The sequence below is a fragment of the Salmo trutta genome, chromosome 29 (genome assembly GCF_901001165.1).
Source record: "Salmo trutta chromosome 29, fSalTru1.1, whole genome shotgun sequence".
NCBI classification, from domain to species: Eukaryota; Metazoa; Chordata; class Actinopteri; order Salmoniformes; family Salmonidae; genus Salmo; species Salmo trutta.
This window is the reverse complement of record NC_042985.1, coordinates 4,427,113-4,444,913: the sequence shown is the minus strand read 5'-3', so window position 1 is coordinate 4,444,913 and position 17,801 is coordinate 4,427,113.

The following is a 17,801-nucleotide window of genomic DNA, read 5'->3' as shown; positions in this document are numbered from 1 at the left end:
TAAGAAACAGAAACCTAGTGGACACAATATACAGTTGAAGTGGGAAGTTTACATACACTTAGGTTGGAGTCATTAAAACTAGTTTTTCAACCCCTCCACATATTTCTTGTTAATAAACTTCTTATGGGTACCTGGGACGGTAGCGTCTCACCTGGCCAACATCCAGTGAAATTGCAATTCAAATATTTAACATTCTTGAAAATATGTGTTATACATCAAAATAAAGCTTAACTTCTTGTTTATCCAGCCGCCATGTCCAATTTCAAAAAGGCTTACGGCGAAAGCAAACCATGCGATTATCTGAGGACAGCGCTTAGCACACAAAACATTACGTACAGTTACCAGCCAAGTAGATTAGTCACGAAAGTCAGAAATAGCAATAAAATTAATCACTTACCTTCTGAGGACATCCCAGGGTCCACTCACTCAATGTTGTCATTCTCCCTCATTTTTCAGAATAAAAGCCTGAAACAATGTATAAAGACTGTTCACAACTAGTGGAAGTCATAGGGAACAGAATCTGGGTCCTATCCCTTTAAATGGTGGATAGGTTTTCATTGGAAAAACAGCCATTTAAAAGTAATGGCACTTCCTGAATGGATTTTCCTCAGGTTTTCGCCTGCCATTTCAGTTCTGTTATACCCACAAACATTATTTGAACAGTGTAAGAAACTTTGGAGTGTTTTCTATCCAAATCTACTAATTATATGCATATATGCAGCTTCTGGGCCTGAGTAGCAGGCAGTTTACTTTGGGCCCACTTTTCATCCGGAGGTGAAAATAGTGCCCCCTACCCTAGTGAGGTTTAACAAACTATAGTTTTGGCAAGTTGGTTAGGACATCTACTTTGTACATGACACAAGTAATTTTTCCAACAATTGTTTAGGGACAGATTATTTCACTTATAATTCACTGTATCACAATTCCAGTGGGTCAGAAGTTTACATACACTAAGTTGACTGTGCCTTTAAACAGCTTGGAAAATTCCAGTTAATTGTGTCATGGCTTTAGAAGCTTCTGATAGGCTAACTGACATAATTTGAGTCAATTGGAGGTGTACCTGTGGATGTATTTCAAGGCCTACCTTCAAACTCAGTGCCTCTTTGTTTGACATCATGGGAAAATCAAAGAAATCAGCCAATTTCCAAATGCCTGAAGGTACCACGTTCATCTGTACAAACAATAGTACGCAAGTATAAACACATGGGACCACGCAGTCGTCATACCGCTCAGGAAGGAGACACGTTCTGTGAGATGAACGTACTTTGGTGCAAAAAGTTAAAATCAATCCCAGAACCACAGCAAAGGACCTTGTGAAGATACTGGAGGAAACAGGTACAAAAGTATCTATATCCACAGTAAAACGAGTGGCCAGTGCTCCAAAACCGCCATAAAAAAGCCAGACTACGGTTTGCAACTGCACATGGGGACAAAGATCGTACTTTTTGGAGAAATGTCCTCTGGTCTGATGAAACAAAAATAGAACTGTTTGGTCATAATGACCATCCTTATGTTTGGAGGAAAAAGGGAGAGTCTTGCAATCCGAAGAACACCATCCCAACCGTGGAGCACGGGGGAACAGCATCATGTTGTGGGGGTGCTCTGCTGCAGGAGGGACTGGTGCACTTCACAAAATAGATGACATCATGAGGCAGGAAAATTATGTGGAAATATTGAAGCAACATCTCAAGACATCAGTCAGGAAGTTAAAGCTCGGTCGCAAATGGGTCTTCCAAATGGACAATGACACCAAGCATACGTCCAAAATTGTGGCAAAATCGCTTAAGGACAACAAAGTCAAGGTATTGGAGTGGCCATCACAAAGCCCTGACCTCAATCCCATAGAAAATTTGTGGGCAGAACTGAAAAAGTGTGTGCGAGCAAGGAGGCCTACAAACCTGATTCAGTTACACCAGCTCTGTCAGGAGGAATGGGCCAAAATTCACCCAACTTATTGTGGGAAGCTTGTGGAAGGCTACCCGAAACGTTTGACCCAAGTTAAACAATTTAAAGACAATGCTACCAAATACTAATTGAGTGTATGTAAACTTCGGACCCACTGGGAATGTGATGAAAGAAATAAAAGCTGAAATAAATCATTCTTTCTACTATTATTCTGACATTTCACATTCTTAAAACAAAGTGGTGATCCTAACTGACCTAAGACAGGGAATTTTTTACTAGGATTAAATGTCAAGAATTGTGAAAAACTGAGTTTAAATGTTTTTGTCTAAGGTGTATGTAAACTTTTGACTTCAACTGTACAACCCTCAAATTCTAAATCTGGACCTGGAAGCCAGTGTTTTTGTTTATTCTATCCCTCTAATCGGTCCCTGGTTTAGACCTGGGACACCAGATGGGCACAATTGATTGTGAGGTGGAACAGACAACCAGCAGCAGTCCGGACCTCACAGGGTAAGATTTGAATACCCCTGGTATACAGTATACTTTACCTTTACTACCCAATGTCAACAAAACAGCAGATCTGAGGTCAGACCTAAAACAACCCAGCTAGCACATAACGTTCTGAGAACCATATGTTTCTTAGAGCTTGGTGAGAGCGGTTATTATGGTTATTTTGTATACAAACTTCCTACAACTTTGTGGTAATGGTGCAGGATAGTTGCTTGGCTTTGGAACATTCTCAGCACATTTAAAGAACTTGACAAAAAAATATATTGGTATTTCATTACTATAGCAGAACACTTCCTAAAAGTTTAAACATGGTTACATTTAATTCCAATTTCGGTAATATTCTAGGAATGTTCTCTAAATTGTTTGACATTGGGAATGTTCTCCAATAGTTCAGAGAACGTTAAGAAACAACGTTCTTTTGTGGGAATTTCAGTACTTCAGCATAACATTTCCTACAGGTTTCCTCATGGTTCTATTTCAAGTCATGTTCTCAAATTATTCCATGAACGTTAAAAAACAACATTCTTCTGTGGGAATTTCAGAACATCAGCATAACGTTTCCTAATGACTCTATTTAGCGTAACGTTTTCAAATTGTTCAAAGAACGTTAAGAACTTTCCATAAAAAAAATACAATTAGTAACGTTCAGGGAATGGTCTAAGAATGTTATTTAAAAACATATACATTCTGTTCTTTGCATCAAGAAACTCTATCCTTTATCTTATTAAGTGTGTAGGTGTGTTGCCGCACACTCTAATTGACCACACCTGATCTTAATGAATGCTACTTTCCTTTGAAATGGGGTCTGTTTGACTAGACAACAAAAACTTGGCATGCTAGCTCCATCCTGTTGGTGTTGTGGACTAATTCCATGGATAGAAAACAGAAGATTATAGGTTTGAATCTCAGTGATGCCATGTACAATAATGTGATTTGCATGATTAATGGCTAAGGAAATTAATTTCCATGTGTCCCATCTGTGCTTGGGGTTAAAAAAAAGTTAACCCAAAATAAGCTAGCAGTGTTTTCAAAAGTCATATTGAAACATTCAGTCAAAGTTTTAAGGAAGTAATTCAAAAACCTCCAAATAACCTAATTTCCATTCTCAGAGCGTTAATAAAACCTCCAAGAAAAACGTTCAAGGAACCAGAGTAAAACGTTCTCAGAACCTCTCTGGAACCAGAGTAAAACATTCTCAGAACCTCCCTGGAACCTAGAAAATAAACATTCCCAGAACAGGCAAAAACATTTATTCTGATCTCAGAACATTTAAAAAAGTACATTTTTACCAGTCAGGAAACGTATGGCTTTGTTCCAACAACCAATTTGGAACCAAAAACATACATTCCCACAACTTCCAAGGAACCAAATGTGCTAGCTAGGAAGTGAGTTCAAAGGCATTGATAGGGACATGGTGAGCTGCTACCCTGCCTCCAGGTCAAAGGCATTGATATGGATATGGTGACCTGCTTCCCTGCCTCTAGGTCAAAGGCCTTGATATGGATATGGTGACCTGCTTCCCTGCCTCTAGGTCAAAGGCCTTGATATGGATATGGTGACCTGCTTCCCTGCCTCTAGGTCAAAGGCCTTGATATGGATATGGTGACCTGCTTCCCTGCCTCTAGGTGAAAGGCCTTGATGTGGATATGGTGACCTGCTTCCCTGCCTCTAGGTCAAAGGCCTTGATATGGATATGGTGACCTGCTTCCCTGCCTCTAGGTCAAAGGCCTTGATAGGGACATGATGACCTGCTGATGACCTGCCTCCAGGTCAAAGGCCTTGATAGGGACATGATGACCTGCTACCCTGCCCCAGGTCAAAGGCCTTGATAGGGACATGATGACCTGCTACCCTGCCTCCAGGTCAAAGGCCTTGATAGGGGCATGGTGAGCTTCTACCCTGCCTCCAGGTCAAAGGTCTTGATAGGGACATGATGACCTGCTACCCTGCCTCTTAAGGTCTCTGTGGTCGTATCTTCCTCTCACCACTGCTAGTACATACAAGAGTACAGAGCACGCACACTTAGGTTGGATGGCTTGTTCCAGTCCAATGTTATTAGTTTCAGGTCAGTGCCTGTGCTCTCACTACACCTTTCCACCAGGCAAGGACACGGCCAGCCATTAATCAGAGCAGTGACAGCGGGCTCATGTCAGTAAAGATTTTTTACGCGCTCCCTTTTCATTCGTTCCTCCTGCTCTCTTTTACCTCGTCTTTCTCGGCTCCCTCTCTTTCTCTTTCGCTCTCTCTTTCAGGGTTCTGTGTTACACCGTTCATACTGTCTCTTTCAGGGTTCTGTGTTACACCGTTCATACTGTCTCTTTCAGGGTTCTGTGTTACACCGTTCATACTGTCTCTTTCAGGGTTCTGTGTTACACCGTTCATACTGTCTCTTTCAGGGTTCTGTGTTACACCGTTCATGCTGTCTCTTTCAGGGTTCTGTGTTACACCGTTCATGCTGTCTCTTTCAGGGTTCTGTGTTACACCGTTCATGCTGTCTCTTTCAGGGTTCTGCGTTACACCGTTCATGCTGTCTCTTTCAGGGTTCTGCGTTACACCGTTCATGCTGTCTCTTTCAGGGTTCTGCGTTACACCGTTCATGCTGTCTCTTTCAGGGTTCTGTTTTACACCGTTCATGCTGTCTCTTTCAGGGTTCTGTGTTACACCGTTCATGCTGTCTCTTTCAGGGTTCTGTGTTACACCGTTCATGCTGTCTCTTTCAGGGTTCTGTGTTACACCGTTCATGCTGTCTCTTTCAGGGTTCTGTGTTACACCGTTCATGCTGTCTCTTTCAGGGTTCTGTGTTACACCGTTCATGCTGTCTCTTTCAGGGTTCTGTGTTACACCGTTCATACTGTCTCTTTCAGGGTTCTGTGTTACACCGTTCATACTGTCTCTTTCAGGGTTCTGTGTTACACCGTTCATACTGTCTCTTTCAGGGTTCTGTGTTACACCGTTCATGCTGTCTCTTTCAGGGTTCTGTGTTACACCGTTCATACTGTCTCTTTCAGGGTTCTGTGTTACACCGTTCATGCTGTCTCTTTCAGGGTTCTGTGTTACACCGTTCATACTGTCTCTTTCAGGGTTCTGTGTTACACCGTTCATGCTCACAACATATTTAAATATGTAGTAGGAAAGTGTCTTGCTGTATTCTGTATGGACGTGTTTCTCATGCTTGGATGTTTGAGGGTCACACACACATTCGGAGTAGACAACTATAACAAAATCCCAGCCTGGCGCCAAGCATAAAAAAAACTGCTTTGAGGAGTGAAACAATTAAAGATCCTCAGGCTGCCGCCTAGACAAACAACATCCCACAACCTCTCCTAATTTCTGCATACTTTTACATTTCTCAGCTGCAGAGTTTTCAAACAGAACAGAAGCACTGGCCAGGTGCTTATGAATGTTGTTGGAGAGAAAAGCCCTGTAGTAGTGAAAGGGTGACAGCCTCTTCGCTGGCATGGCTGACAGAGGAGGACGAGCGCTGGCTTACACGGTAGGTGCGGTGTGGACGGCGATCGGGCAGAGGGCCAGTGGGCGCCAGTTGGGGAAGCTGATGCCCGTCTTCGTTGGCATGCAAGGCCAGGTACTAGCTTCTGTCCGGAGACAGCTGTAAACCAGCCGCCCATGGAGGAGCAATCAGGTTGGTGGCGACTTCTGCCGAATGCTGATGATGCTACAATCTGCGTTTTTTCGCCAGGGCCTGGCTGGCAGACGGAACAAAGACCCGGAAGTGACAGCCGCTTTCCTCATGACAAACTCACGGTACAGTGAGATAAGTTAACGAAGAGTGGAGGAAGGGAGGAAGAAGAGGGGAGGAGGGTGACAGAGGGAGGGGGGAAGAAGACGGCGTGAAACAAATGGTGACCTTTCAGAAGATTAATTTGTTTACTAACAAATGTTCTCACTGTCATCACCTGCGCCGTAGTGACCTTCACGTCGGCCCATCTTTTTGTGGAGACGAGGCTGACTGCAGTCATCTGTTCATTTAGCCCTCTCCCATCACTCTCCACCACAGAGGAAGTCATAGACTACCAACCCAGTATAGACATGGGGCTGCTACAGCTCTGATCATAGACTACCAACCCAGTATAGACATGGGGCTGCTACAGCTCTGATCATAGACTACCAACCCAGTATAGACATGGGGCTGCTACAGCTCTGATCATAGACTACCAACCCAGTATAGACATGGGGCAGCTACAGCTCTGATCATAGACTACCAACCCAGTATAGACATGGGGCTGCTACAGCTCTGGTCATAGACTACCAACCCAGTATAGACATGGGGCTGCTACAGCTCTGGTCATAGACTACCAACCCAGTATAGACATGGGGCTGCTACAGCTCTGGTCATAGACTACCAACCCAGTATAAACATGGGGCTGGTACAGCTCTGATCATAGACTACCAACCCAGTATAGACATGAGGCTGCTACAGCTCTGGTAATGGGGCAGGTTGGGGAGAGGCAGTCCATCACTGTGTAATAACACTCCATTCATCTCCATTAGCTGTAATAATTTGTGTAATAATTTCTAATCAACTAGCCCCCGGAGGATGAATACAAGTCAGTATTGATGCGATACACTTAGCGGAGATGAAGAGGCAGAACGTCGATAGTCTGCAGTGAAGAAATTCATAACGTTAAAGGAATAGGTGTGTCGTGTGTGTGTGTGTGTGTGTGTGTGTTCTAATAACATGCCCAGAGGCTATACATAACCTAAACAATTACTCATGTGTAGCACAAACCACGCAAGTGTTCAAGTTCGGTCTCACTAAGATGGTTACGATAAATAATGTCATGCTGTACAATATATGGTGGATATTTGGTTTTGGTCCATTCGTTTATTTTTATTGTCCAAATAAATAATGACTGAATATAAAGTAATGACGTGATAAATCAGTTTAGTTCACCTTTTATTCCATCGGTATATGGAAGGACCATATTATGGACGGATGATATTCAGCAACTGTGTGAATGTGTTTGGAATCAACATACATTGTTCTAGCTGAAATACATGAGTTGCAGTGCCTTGAGATTCATAACATATTATATGTATTCATTGGTGGAACAAGTACTCAATTGTCATACTGGAGTAAAAGTAAAGATATCTTAATAGAAAATGACTCAAGTAAAAGTGAAAGTCACCCAGTAAAATACTGCTTGAGTAAAAGTCTAAAAGTATTTGGTTTTAAATGTACTTAAGTATCGAAAGTAAAAGTACAAGTATAAACCATTTAAAATGTCATATATTAAGCAAACCAGACGGCACGGTTTTCTTTTACAGATAGTAGTCAGGGGTGCACTCCAACACTGACACATCATTTACAGATAGTCAGGGGTACACTCCAACACTGACACATCATTTACAGATAGTCAGGGGTACACTCCAACACTGACACATCATTTACAGATAGTCAGGGGTACACTCCAACACTGACACATCATTTACAGATAGTCAGGGGTACACTCCAACACTGACACATCATTTACAGATAGTCAGGGGTACACTCCAACACTGACACATCATTTACAGATAGTCAGGGGTACACTCCAACACTGACACATCATTTACAGATAGTCAGGGGTACACTCCAACACTGACACATCATTTACAGATAGTCAGGGGTACACTCCAACACTGACACATCATTTACAGATAGTCAGGGGTACACTCCAACACTGACACATCATTTACAGATAGTAGTCAGGGGTGCACTCCAACACTGACACATCATTTACAGATAGTCAGGGGTACACTCCAACACTGACACATCATTTACAGATAGTCAGGGGTACACTCCAACACTGACACATCATTTACAGATAGTCAGGGGTACACTCCAACACTGACACATCATTTACAGATAGTCAGGGGTACACTCCAACACTGACACATCATTTACAGATAGTCAGGGGTACACTCCAACACTGACACATCATTTACAGATAGTCAGGGGTACACTCCAACACAGACACATCATTTACAGATAGTAGTCAGGGGAACACTCCAACACCGACACATCATTTACAGATAGTCAGGGGTACACTCCAACACCGACACATCATTTACAGATAGTAGTCAGGGGAACACTCCAACACCGACACATCATTTACAGATAGTAGTCAGGGGAACACTCCAACACCGACACATCATTTACAGATAGTCAGGGGTACACTCCAACACTGACACATCATTTACAGATAGTCAGGGGTACACTCCAACACTGACACATCATTTACAGATAGTCAGGGGTGCACTCCAACACTGACACATCATTTACAGATAGTCAGAGGTACACTCCAACACTGACACATCATTTACAGATAGTCAGGGGTACACTCCAACACTGACACATCATTTACAGATAGTCAGGGGTACACTCCAACACTGACACATCATTTACAGATAGTCAGGGGTACACTCCAACACTGACACATCATTTACAGATAGTCAGGGGTACACTCCAACACTGACACATCATTTACAGATAGTCAGAGGTACACTCCAACACTGACACATCATTTACAGATAGTCAGGGGTACACTCCAACACTGACACATCATTTACAGATAGTCAGGGGTACACTCCAACACTGACACATCATTTACAGATAGTCAGGGGTACACTCCAACACTGACACATCATTTACAGATAGTCAGGGGTACACTCCAACACTGACACATCATTTACAGATAGTCAGAGGTACACTCCAACACTGACACATCATTTACAGATAGTCAGGGGTACACTCCAACACTGACACATCATTTACAGATAGTCAGGGGTACACTCCAACACTGACACATCATTTACAGATAGTCAGGGGTACACTCCAACACTGACACATCATTTACAGATAGTCAGGGGTACACTCCAACACTGACACATCATTTACAGATAGTCAGAGGTACACTCCAACACTGACACATCATTTACAGATAGTCAGGGGTACACTCCAACACTGACACATCATTTACAGATAGTCAGGGGTACACTCCAACACTGACACATCATTTACAGATAGTCAGGGGTACACTCCAACACTGACACATCATTTACAGATAGTCAGGGGTACACTCCAACACTGACACATCATTTACAGATAGTCAGGGGTACACTCCAACACTGACACATCATTTACAGATAGTCAGAGGTACACTCCAACACTGACACATCATTTACAAACAAAGCATTTGTGTTTAGTGAGTCCACCAGATCAGAGGCAGTAGGGATGACTAGGGATGTTCTCTTCTGTGTGAATTTGACCATTTTCCTGAGTACTTTTGGGTGTGAGGAAAAATGTATGGAGTAAAAAGTACATTATTTTCTTTAGGAATGTACATAAATAAAATAAACGTTGGCTAAAATATAAATAGTAAAGTAGAGATACCAAAAAAACGACTTAAGTAGTACTTTCAAGTATTTTTTACTTAAGTACTTTACCACTGTATGTATTCATGTTCATTAAGGGACATACTGTGCATTTAATACTTAATCCAATGTACTGTATGATATCAAGTGAGAATACAATACTAAGGTCCAATGTTAGTTATCGCTCATTTCACTTTGCTTCAGCAGTATAGCCAGTAGATGGCGATGTTGAATTTACTACGGTTACTAAGGTGGTGTGATGATCGTCAAACCTCTACCACCATCCAGAGGTAACGTCTTCAGTTTGGACATTGACAAAAACGCCATTATTAATTATCCAGACTCACAAATGATCAGCAAATATTATAATATGACTATAACTAGCTAACCTAGTTATCTTAAGATGCATGCACTAATTGTTAGTCGCTCTGGATAAGAGGGACTGCTAAATTACAAATATTGGGCCAAAAAACACTAACGAATAAGGTCTACACCAGTTTTTGATCAATTTGTCTTTTACAAAATTAGAACGTAAGGACGGTTGTTGCTGCTTCCTTTACTCAGCGAAGTCGGCATTTTCCCTCATTCAGGAATCTGACATGTCCAGTGTCACCACTGTAACGTCATTGGCTGGGCAGTGCGTCATTTGGGGTTTGTGGTTAGACGTTTGTTTACGGTACGGACTACGCTACTCGCACATCCTAAACGCTACCCTATTCCCTATATAGTGCACTACATTATGACCAGGACCCATAGACTCTGGTTAAAAGTAGCTGACTATATATATGGAATAGAGCCCATAGATTCTGGTCAAAAGTAGTGCACTATATAGGGAATAGGGTGTCATTTGCTACTCTGTCAGTGTCAATGCAATTCAACCACATGCCGACAGAGGGTGTAATAATCCAATGTTTAGAATAACAGGAAGACGTGACACAGCCAGTCAGAGACAGTAGAGACATTTCTGAGGAGGACTATTGTCCTCGTGGATCTGAACTGTCCTCATGGATCTGAACTGACTGGATGTCTGACTGGATAAGTGAAAAGAATTTGAGGAAAAATCCATCTTGCCCACTAAAGGAAAGGAGAAGCATTGTTATGTAACAACTCCTTATGTAGGATGCATAGCCACACACCATATCAATGTCCCCAAAACAGCTGTGCTTCTAAAAGAGTGACATAACACAAGTTAATTAAGATGCTGAAGGGGTAATATCCCCTTCAACTGGCAACACCAAACCAGGATAAATAATTACAGGTCCTGGTTTGGTGTTGGCAGTTGAAGGGGATATTCCCAAGATGGATCCTGGTTAAATTAAGACAACGGCATGTTTATGCTAAGCTAAGCTAAGCTAATAACATGCTGTCAGTAAATTGAACAGGATAAATTAAGACAGCGGTCTGTTTATGCTAAGCTAAGCTAATAACATGCTGTCAGTAAATTGAAAAAATCTAATCAAATCATCAAATAAAATATTATTTGTCACATACACATGGTTAGCTGATGTTAATGCGAGTGTAGCGAAATGCTTGTGCTTCTAGTTCCAACCATGCAGTAATATCTAACAAGTAATCTAACCTAACAATTTCACAACAACTACCTTATACACACAAGTGTGAAGGAATGAATAAGAATATGTACATAAAAATATATGAATGAGTGATGGCCGAACGGCATCTGTTTATGCTAAGCTAAGTGTAACGGTGTAGGTTCCGTCCCTCTCTTTGCCCCCAACCTGGGCTCGAACCAGGGACCCTTGCACACATCAACAACTGACACCCCACGAAGCATCGTTACCCATCGCACCACAAAAGCCATTGCAAGGGGAAACCCTACTTCAAGTCTCAGAGCGAGTGACGTCACTGATTGAAATGCTATTAGCGCGCACCACCGCTAACTAACTAGCCATTTCACATCGGTTACACTCACTCCCCCTTTGACCTCCTCCTTTTCCGCAGCAACCAATGATCCGGGTCACGGCACCAATGTAACAGTATAGGTTCCGTCCCTCTCTTCGCCCCAACCCGGGCTCGAACCAGGGACCCTTGCACACATCAACAACTGACACCCACCAAAGCATCGTTACCCATCGCGCCACAAGAGCCACGGCCCTTGCAATGCAAGGGGAAAACCTACTTCAAGTCTCAGAGCGAGTGACGTCACTGATTGAAATGCTATTAGCGCGCACCACCGCTAACTAACTAGCCATTTCACATCGGTTACATAAGCTAATAACATGCGGTCAGTAAACTGACCAGGATAAATTAAGACAGGGGTCTGTTTATGCTAAGCTAAGCTAATAACATGCGGTCAGTAAACTGACCAGGATAAATTAAGACAGCGGCCTGTTTATGATAAGCTAAGCTAATAAAATGCGATCAGTAAACTGACCAGGATAAATTAAGACAGCGGTCTGTTTATGCTAAGCTAAGCTAATAACATGCGGTCAGTAAACTGACCAGGATAAATCAAGACAGCGGTCTGTTTATGCTAAGCTAAGCTAATAACATGCTGTCAGTAAACAGACCAGGATAAATCAAGACAGCGGTCTGTTTATGCTAAGCTAAGCTAATAACATGCTGTCAGTAAACAGACCAGGATAAATCAAGACAGCGGTCTGTTTATGCTAAGCTAAGCTAATAACATGCTGTCAGTAAACAGACCAGGATAAATCAAGACAGCAGTCTTTAACTTTATTTACACGTTGTCACTACATGGCAGGTACATTTCTAGCATGACATGACAGTTACACCTGCTGTGCTCCAGGCAATACTGTGCTTATGGAGCCTTTATGTAGGCTATATATTTATGTATGCTATATAAAGCCTTTAAATGTACACATTTGTTTAAAATGGGACCGAAGAACCAACAGTTCTCTCTGACCAGTTTGCGATCTGAAGGAAATTCCTTCACTTTCCTTCTATCTCATGAATATCCCTAACCAATTCCTATAACCAATTCCTACCAATTCACCATTACTTCTCAGCTTAGAAGAGTCTATGACTGTCTATGGCTAGTATGTGACTGTAGCGTCTCTCTCATATTCATTAGGATCTCTGTCTATGACTAGATGTGACTGTAGCAACTCTTCCGTTCATTAGGATCTCTGACTCTCTATGACTAGATGTGACTGTAGCATCTCTCCCGTTCATTAGTATCTCTGACTCTATGACTAGATGTGACTGTAGCATCTCTCCCGTTCATTAGGATCTCTGACTCTCTATGACTAGATGTGACTGTAGCATCTCTCCTGTTCATTAGGATCTCTGACTGTCTATGACTAGATGTGACTGTAGCATCTCTCCCGTTCATTAGGATCTCTGACTGTCTATGACTAGATGTGACTGTAGCATTTCTCAAAAAAAAAAGTTTTCATTTAACATTTATTTAACTAGGCAAGTCAGTTAAGAACAAATTCTTATTTACAATGACGGCCTACCGGGGAACAGTGGGTTAACTGCCTTGTTCAAATCAAATCAAAGTTTATTTGTCACGTGCCCCAAATACAGTGAAATGCTTACTTACAGGCTCTAACTAATAGTGCAAAAAAGGTATTAAGTGAACAATAGGTAGGTAAAGAAATAAAACAACAGTAAAAAGACAGGCTACATACAGTAGAGAGGCTGTAAAAGTAGCGAGGCTACATACAGACACTGGTTAGTCAGGCTGATTGAGGTAGTATGTACATGTAGGTATGGTTAAAGTGACTATGCATATATGATGAACAGAGAGTAGCAGTAGCGTAAAAGAGGGGTTGGCGGGTGGAGGGTGGTGGGACACAATGCAGATAGCCCAGTTAGCCAATGTGCGGGAGCACTGATTGGTCGGCCCGATTGAGGTAATATGTACATGAATGTATAGTTAAAGTGACTATGCATATATGATAAACAGAGAGTAGCAGCAGCAGCGTAAAAGAGGGGTTGGGGGGGGGGGCACACAATGCAAATAGTCCTGGTAGCCATTTGATTACCTGTTCAGGAGTCTTATGGCTTGGGGGGTAAAAACTGTTGAGAAGCCTTTTTGTCCTAGACTTGGCACTCCGGTACCACTTGCCATGCGGTAGTAGAGAGAACAGTCTATGACTGGGGTGGCTGGGGTCTTTGACCATTTTTAGGGCCTTCCTCAGACACTGCCTGGTGTAGAGGTCCTGAATGGCAGTCAACTTAGCCCCAGTGATGTACTGGGCCGTACGCACTGCCCTCTAGTGCCTTGCAGTCAGAGGCCGAGCAATTGCCATACCAGGCAGTGATGCAACCAGTCAGGATGCTCTTGATGTTGCAGCTGTAGAACCTTTTGAGGATCTCAGGACCCATGCCAAATCTTTTTAGTTTTCTGAGGGGAATAGGCTTTGTCGTGCCCTCTTCACGACTGTCTTGGTGTATTTGGACCATTCTAGTTTGTTGTTGATGTGGACACCAAGGAACTTGGTGCTCCATTACAGCCCCGTCGATGAGAATGGGGGCCTGCTCGGTCCTCCTTTTCCTGTAGTCCACAATCATCTCCTTAGTCTTAGTCGGTTGAGGGATAGGTTGACCGCCCCGCCAGGTCTCTGACCTCCTCCCTATAGGCTGTCTCGACGTTGTCGGTGATCAGGCCTACCACTGTTGTGTCGTCTGCAAACTTAATGATGGTGTTGGAGTCGTGCCTGGCCATGCAGTCGTGGGTGAACAGCGAGTACAGGAGGGGACTGAGCACACACCCTTGGGGAGCTCCAGTGTTGAGGATCAGCGTGGCAGATGTGTTGCTACCTACCCTCACCACCTGGGGGCGGCCCATCAGGAAGTCCAGGATCCAGTTGCAGAGGGAGGTGTTTAGTCCCAGGATGCTTAGTTTAGTGTTGAGCTTTGAGGGTACTATGGTGTTGAACACTGAGCTGTAGTCAATGAATAGCATTCTCACATAAGTGTTTATTTTGTCCAGGTGGGAAAGGGCAGTGTGGAGTGCAATAGAGATTGCATCATCTGTGGATCTGTATGCAAATTGGAGTGGGTCTAGGGTTTCTGGCATAATGGTGTTGATGTGAGCCATTACCAACCTTTCAAAGTACTTCATGGCAGAATGACAAGGGCAGAACGACAGATTTTTACCTTGTCAGCTCGGGGATTCGATCTAGCATCCTTTTGGCTACCCGCCCAATGCTCTAACCACTAGGCTAAATGCCGCCCCAGCATCTCTCCTGTTACACTAGGGTATACACCCTTATGTTACACTAGTGTATACACCCTTATTTTACACTAGTGTATACACCCTTATTTTACACTAGGGTATACACCCTTATGTTACACTAGGATCTCGGACTGTCTGTGATTGTTCCATCTCTCTCGTTCATTAGGAACTCTGTCTATGACTAGTAAGTGACTGTAGCATCTCTACAGTTCATTAGGATTTCTGACTGTAGCATCTCTCTCATTCATTAGGATTTCTGACTGTAGCATCTCTCTCATTCATTAGGATTTCTGACTGTAGCATCTCTACGGTTCATTGGGGTTTGCCATAAAGTATTCCCTCATAACTTACATAAACATGTGTATAGTTACTAGAATAACATGAGTGCCTTAGTGGTTTGAAGGTCTGGAGATAAGATGTTGGAAAGCAGCAGTCATGACGTCAAAACAAGCGTTCAAAGTAAAAATATGATGGAAAGTGTAGACAAACTGGGTCAATCCACACAACCAAAGTTACAAGCTACATAGAGACAGAGCTCAATCAATGATTCAAAGACCCCCTGTGTTGTAGATTTCCCCCCAAACCATTGTTCATTATTAAAGAAGAGTAGTAGTAGGACGTTTTATGGGTAGCCATCTTGGCACATTGTGTTGTGCCCAAAAGGCTCAGACTTTCTGTTTCATTTACACGGGCCGGAACCCATGCCTCACTGGGCCATGGCTCCAGCGGACCTGCTCTCACAGTGGACCGACCAAAGTCGATCAACTGGTACTTTTCAGCTATGTAACAATGGCTGCCTGTGGACTTTAACACCTTCTCACAAAGCAACTGTTTTGATGATGCAGAGGTTGTTGATTCTGCTCTTCACAAGTCCTCACTGTCAGCCCTAGCTATGGAAACACAATTTCTCTAGTGTAACATAAGGGTGTATACACTAGTGTAACATAAGGGTGTATACACTAGCGTAACACTGGTGTTACAGTGGTAAAGCAGCATAATAATATACATCTCAGCTTAAGACGTAGCCAAGGCCATCTACATGTGTACCTGCTCTAAAGGGCTGAAGGCTCAGCCTGGTAATGAGGTGAAGTGTGGCGCTGAATAAATACAAGTAGACACAGTCAGAGACGAGAGTCATCAAAACACAAAGGTCAAAAAGACATCAAAACACAAGGGTCAAAAAGACATAACAACATAAGACATTAACAACAATGAGTCAGCAATCATTTCATAGGGTATATGTCTGTGACTGCTAGTGGCAGGTAACCTAGCGGTTGGGTGAGTAACCAAAAGGTTGCTGGTTTGAATCCCCGAGCTGACTAGGTGAAATCTGTTGATGTGCCCTTGAGCAAGGCACTTAATCCTAATTGATCCTGTAAGTGGCTCTGGATAAGAATGTCTGCTAAATGACTAACATGTAAATGCTAGTAGGAATAAGCATAGGCCTAACTTTCTGAATAAGATATGGTGATATCTTTCCCATTCTGGCCTGCTGAGACATTGACTGGCCTGGGACATATGCATCTCAACATAAGACTTGAGGTCTGAAAGATCTGACAGGCTTTTTGAAGTGTAATAAGGAATGTCCATCTGGACCTAAATCTCCACCCTTCAGCCCATTGTCTGTTGTGTCAGTGGGTGGTGCTTCCTGAAGTGACAGCAGGTTCTCCTTGCCCCACGGGCGTCTGAACAAAGCACATCTTCATATCGCAGTGGCCGGAGCTGCGATTCTCTCAGACGTGGGCATGGTTTATATTAGCTGTTACCTAGCAATGGTGAAACATGGAGAGCGAAACAGCTTGCGTTGGGCTGCAAGCCTGTAATTAGTGGTCCTGTTCATGTCTGCAGCCCAGAGGAGCATCAGATTACTCACCAACCAGGGCCCGGCTATCCCCAACCTAACAGAGGAACTATCCAGGTCTCTCTCTCTCTCCCTCTCTCTACTTTTCAGTTAACATGTAATCGAGAAGGTTTTGGGGAAAGTATTTCAACCCACAACAGGTATCACATCAACTGGCTATACACGGAGTGATAGACAAACCCGCGCACCCCACAGACAGAAAGACAGGCAATATTGACGGAAATTAATTGGCAGATATCGTGATAGGTTTGTCTTTTTAAAGCAATAGCAGCTAACAGGGGTGGAATCATGTCAAGATTGCGTTGGTTAGATAGTAGCTGGGAGCTGCTGTGTCTGATAATTGGGAGATTTGTTTATTGCCGTTTGCGGTGGAAAACATGTACTTTCAGAATTGTTTGGCGAGCTACTCATACTCTACATGACCAAAAGTATGTGGACATCTCTTAGTCCAACATCATGGGCATTAATATGGAGTTGGTCCCCCATTTGCAGCTATAACAGCCTCCACTCTTTTGGGAAGGCTTTCCACTAGGTGATGGAACATTGCTGCGGGGACTTTCTTCCATTCAGCCACAAGAGCATTAGTGAGATCGGGCACTGATGTTGGGCGATTAAGTCTGGCTCGCAGTTGGCGTTCCAATTCATCCCAAAGGTGTTTGATGGGGTTGAGTTCAGGACTCTGTGCAGGCATGTCAAGTTCTTCCACACCAATCTTGACGAACCATTTCTGTATGGACCTCGCATTGTGCACTGTGGCATTGTAATGCTGAAACAGGAAAGGGCCTTCCCCAAACTGTTGCCACAAAGATGGAAGCACAGAATTGTCTAGAAAGTCATTGTATTCTGTAGTGTTAAGATTTCCCTTCACTGGAACTAAGGGGCCCAAACCATGAATAACAGCCCCAGACCATTATTCCTCCTTCCCAAAACTTTAGTTGGCACTATGCATTAGGGCAGGTAGTGTTCTCTTGGCAACCGCCAAAC